The 5,191-nt window shown below is 48.0% G+C and overlaps 1 long non-coding RNA gene and 1 pseudogene across 1 annotated transcript in view; one reads left to right on the top strand and one right to left on the bottom strand.

Moving 5' to 3' along the window:
- Window positions 1-4,639, bottom strand: part of LOC112077503 (dickkopf-related protein 2-like) — a 12,491-nt pseudogene extending 7,852 nt beyond the window's left edge.
- A 26-nt stretch (window positions 4,640-4,665) lies between these two features.
- The window catches only part of LOC139026383 (uncharacterized), an 8,620-nt gene continuing 8,094 nt past the window's right edge, over window positions 4,666-5,191 (top strand). The window contains exon 1 of the long non-coding RNA XR_011478162.1: window positions 4,666-4,753. This is a non-coding gene — a long non-coding RNA (uncharacterized lncRNA). The remainder of the gene's footprint in view (window positions 4,754-5,191) is intronic.

Genomic DNA, 5,191 nt, shown 5'->3' with positions numbered 1-5,191 from the left:
CCCTCTGGCCTGCTCGCCTTCCCCTAACCACTGAGGAAGTAACAGTTCCCGCTCAGCCCAGTCAAAACTGTTCGCTGCTGCTGCGCCCCCCAATGGTGGAACACAAACTCCCTCCACGAGCGCCAGGACAGCGGAGTCAATCACCACCTTCGCGGAGACACCTGAAAAACCCCACCTTTAAGAATACCTAGGATAGGAATAAAGTTAATCCTTTCTCACCCCCCCCCCCTCTTAACAAATTTAGATGCACTATTGTAAAGTGGCCGTCGTTCCACTGGGGATGTCATAAGGTGAATGCACCAATTTGTAAGTCGCTCTGGATAAGAGCGTCTGCTAAATGACTTAAATGTAAATGTAATGTAATGTTTTGCAATACTGAGCATTGCAGCGACACACACAACAACACCCACGATTGCCAGGGTAAACTCCACTGTGTTCGTAACCCCCAAGCAGAGGTTAGCATCGGTCAGTGGCGTGCAGGAAGTGATTGAGTGACGCCCGTGGCTAGCCGGTAGACATACGTCCGAGACACAGCGCGGAAACGGGGCCAATGGAACCCACCGGGGACCCGGTAGGCACGGGTTGATTCTGGGGGGACAAGACAAAACCACGGATGATTTCTGGGGGACAGACCATAAACCACGGGTGATTCCTGGGGGGACAGGAACAATAAACACGGGTTGATTCTGGGGGACAGACAATAAACCACGGATTGATTTCTGGGGGACAGAAACAAACCACGGGTGATTCCTGGGGGAACAATACAAACCACGGATGATTCCTGGGGGACAGACAATAAACCACGGGTGATTCTGGGGACAAAGACAATAAACCACGGGTTGATTCTGGGGGGAACAGACCAATAAACCAACGGGTGATTCTGGGGACAGGACAAAACCACAGGTGATTCTGGGGAACAGACAAACCACGGGTGATTTCTGGGGGAAACGAACAATAAACAGCGGGTGATTCCTGGGGGACAGACAATTAAAGCCACGGGTGATTTCTGGGGGACAATAAACCACGTGTGATTCTGTGGGAAGACAATAAACCACGGGTGATTCTGGGGGAACAAGACAAATAACCACGGGTGATTCTGGGGGGACAGAACAATAAACCACGGGTTGATTTCTGGGGGACAGACCAATAAACCCACGGGGATTCTGGGGGACAGACAATAAACCACGGGTGATTCTGGGGGACAGACAATAAACCACGGGTGATTCTGGGGGAACAGGGACAATAAACCACGGGTGATTTCTTGGGGGACAGACATTAAACCACCCGGGTTGGTTCTGGGGACAGAACAATAAACCACGGGTGGATTCTGGGGAACAGACCAATAAACCAACGGGTGATTCTGGGGAACAGACAATAAACCACGGGTGATTCTGGGGACAGACAATAAACCAACGGGTGATTCTGGGGGACAGACCAATAAAAGCACGTGGTGATTCTGGGGGACAGACAATAAAGCACGTGTGATTCTGGGGAACAGACAATAAAAGCAGTGTGATTCTGGGGCCAGACAAGACGTGTGATTCTGGGGGAACAGACAATAAAGGCACGTGTGATTCTGGGGGAGACAATAAAGCACGTTGTGATTCTGGGGGACAATAAAAGCACGTTGTGATTTCTGGTGGGACAATAAAGCACGTGTTGATTCTGGGGGAAACAATAAAGCACGTGTGATTCTGGGGGTGACAAATAAAGCCACGGGTGATTCTGGGGACCAATAAACCACGGGTGATTCTGGGGGACCAATAAACCACGGGTGATTCTGGGGAAACAATAAAACCACGGGTGATTCTGGGGACAATAAACCCACGGGTGATTCTGGGGGACAATAAACCAGGGGTGGATTCTGGGGGAAAATCAATAAACCACGGGTTGATTTCTGGGGAACAATAAACCAACGGGTGATTCTGTGGGGACAATAAACCCACGGGTGATTCTGGGGGGACAATAAAACCACGGGTGATTCTGGGGGACAGGTTAGTTTGTGCCAGGCTCACCGGTTTTGTGTCAACAACTGTAACGCCTGTGGGTTTTTTCCAATGCTCAAAAGTTTCCCGTTTGTTTATTCAAGAACGGTCCACCCCACCCAAAAGGACATCCAGCCAACTTGACACAACAACTGTTGGGAAAGCATTGGAGTCCAACATGGGCCCAGCATCCCTGTGGAACGCTTTCGACAGCTTGTAGAGTCTTGGTCCAACGAAGTAGGAAGGCTGTTCTGAGGACAAAAACTCAATGTTCCTTTTTATTTATTTATTTCACCTTTAATTTAACCAGGTAAGGTTAGTTGGAGAACAAGTTTCTCATTTACAACCTGCGACCTGGCCAAGATAAAGCAAAGCGAACAAACAACACAGGAGGTATACACATGGAAATAAACAAACATACAGTCAATAACACAATAGTAAAAATCTTAATATACAGTGTGTGCAAATGAGGTTAAAGATAAGGGAGGTAAGGCAAAATAAAATAGGCCCATAGTGGCGAAATATTACAATTATAGCAATTAAACACTGGAGTGATAGATATTTTTTTCACTTTCAGTTTATTTTACTTAGCTAGCAATGCCAGCCCAGCCTAGCTAAAAAATAGCAATCCCTCTATTTTTTGCAGGGTGTTTCAGTAGGCTAAACTAGCTAGCTGCATTTGCTAGCTAAGTAAAATAAACTGAAAGTGAAAAAATATCTATCACTCCAGTGTTTAATTGCTATATTGTAATTATTTCGCCACTATGGCCTATTTATTGCCTTACCTCCCTTATCTTTACCTCATTTGCACACACTGTATATAGATTTTTCTATTGTRTTATTGACTGTATGTTTGTTTATTTCCATGTGTAACTCTGTGTTGTTTGTGTCGCTTTGCTTTATCTTGGCCAGGTCGCAGTTGTAAATGAGAACTTGTTCTCAACTAACCTACCTGGTTAAATAAAGGTGAAATAAAWAAATAAAAAGGAACATTGAGTTTTGTCCTCAGAACAGCCTCACTTCGTTGGGACAWGGACTCTACAAGCTGTCGAAAGCRTTCCAMAGGGATGCTRGCCCATGTTGACTCCAATGCTTCCCAACAGTTGTGTCAAGTTGGCTGGATGTCCTTTGGGTGGTGGACCGTTCTTGATACAAACGGGAAACTTTTGAGCATGGAAAAACCCAGCAGCGTTACAGTTGTTGACACAAACCGGTGAGCCTGGCACCAACTACCTGTCCCCCAGAATCACCCGTGGTTTATTGTCCCCCAGAATCACCCGTGGTTTATTGTCCCCCAGAATCACCCGTGGTTTATTGTTCCCCAGAATCACCCGTGGTTTATTGTCACCCAGAAAAATCACCGTGGTTTAATTGTCCTCCCCAGAATCACCCGTGGGTTTATTGTCCCCCAGAAATCACCCGTGGTTTTATTGTTCCCCAGAATCACCCGTGGTTTATTTGTCCCCCAGAATTCACCCGTGGTTTATTGTTCCCCCAGAATCACCCGCTGGTTTATTGTCCCCCAGAATCACCCGTGGTTTATTGTCCCCCAGAATCACACGTGGTTTTATTTGTCCCCCAGAATCCACACCGTGCCTTTATTTGTCCCCAGAATCAACACGTGCTTTTATTGTCCCCCAGAATCACACGTGCTTTATTGTCTCCCCCAGAAATCACACGTGCTTTATTGTTCCCCCAGAATCACAACGTGCTTTTATTGTCTTGTTCCTCCCAGGAATCACACGTGCTTTTTATTGTCTGTCCCCCAGAATCACACGTGCTCTTTAGTTTTGTCTGTCCCCCAGAATCACCCGTGGTTTATTGTCTGTCCCCAGAATCACCCCGTGGTTTATTGTTCTGTTCCCCAGAATCACCCGTGGTTTTATTGTCTGTTCCCCAGAATCACCCTGGTTTTTATTGTCTGTCCCCCCAAGACACCCGTGGTTTTATGTCTGTCCCCAGATTCACCCGTGGTTTATTTTGTCCCTGTCCCAGAAATCACCCGTGGTTTATTGTCCTGTCCCCCAGAATCACCCGTGGTTTATTTGCTGTCCCCCAGAATCACCCGTGGTTTTATGTCTGTCCCCCCAGAATCACCGCGTGGGTTTATTGTCTGTCCCCAGAATCACCCGTGGTTTTATTGTCTGTCCCCCAGAATCCCCGTGGTTTATTTGTCCTGTCCCCACAGAATCACACGTGGTTTTATTGTCCCCCCAGAATCACACCGTGCTTTATTTGTCTGTCCCCAGAAATCACCCGTGCTTTATTGTCTGTCCCCAGAAATCACCCGTGGTTTGTCTTGGTCCCCCAGAATCACTGTGGTTTGTCTGTCCCAGAATCACCCGTGGTTATTGTCTGTTCCCCAGAATCACCCCGTGGTTTTTTATTGTCTGTCCCCAGAATCACCCGTGGGTTTATTGTCTGTCCCCCAGAATCCATCCGTGGTTTTGTATTGTCCCCAGAATCACCCCGTGGTTTGTCTGTCCCCCAGAATCATCCCGTGTTTTATTGTCTTGTCCCCAGAATCACACCCGTGGTTTTTGTCTGTCCCCCAGAATCACCCGTGGTTTAATGGTCTGTCCCCAGAATCATCCGTGGTTTTGTCTGGTCCCCAGAATCCACCCGTGCCCTACCGGGTCCCGGTGGGTTTCCATGCCCCGTTCCGCGCTGTGTCCTCGGAACGTATGTCTACCGCCTAGCCACGGGCGTCCTCAATCACTCCTGCACGCCACTGACCGATGCTAACTCTGCTGGGGGTTACGACACATGTGAGTTTACCCTGGCAATCGTGTGTGTGTTGTGTGTGTGGTGCGCTGCATGGCTCAGTATGCAAACATTACATTACATTTACATTTTAAGTCATTTAGCAGACGCTCTTTATCCAGAAGCGACTTACAAATTGGTGCATTCACTCTATGACATTCCAGTGGGAACGACGGCCCACCTTTACAATAGTGCATCTAAATCTTTTAAGGGGGGGGGGGGGTGAGAAGGATTTACTTTATCCTATCCTAAAGGTATTCCTTAAAGAGGTTGGGGTTTTTTCAGGTGTCTCCGGAAAGGTGGTGATTGACTCCGCTTGTCCTGGCGTCGTTGAGGGAGTTTTGGTTCCCCATTGGGGGGCCAGAGCAGCGAACAGTTTTGGACTGGGCTCTGAGCGGGAAACTGTACTTCCTCAGTGGTAGGGAGGCGAGCAGGCCCAGAGG

Source organism: Salvelinus sp. IW2-2015, unplaced genomic scaffold (genome assembly GCF_002910315.2).
Source record: "Salvelinus sp. IW2-2015 unplaced genomic scaffold, ASM291031v2 Un_scaffold4632, whole genome shotgun sequence".
NCBI classification, from domain to species: domain Eukaryota; kingdom Metazoa; phylum Chordata; class Actinopteri; order Salmoniformes; family Salmonidae; genus Salvelinus; species Salvelinus sp. IW2-2015.
Note: the sequence above shows the minus strand (reverse complement) of the source record. Positions and strands in the feature narration are given on the sequence as shown.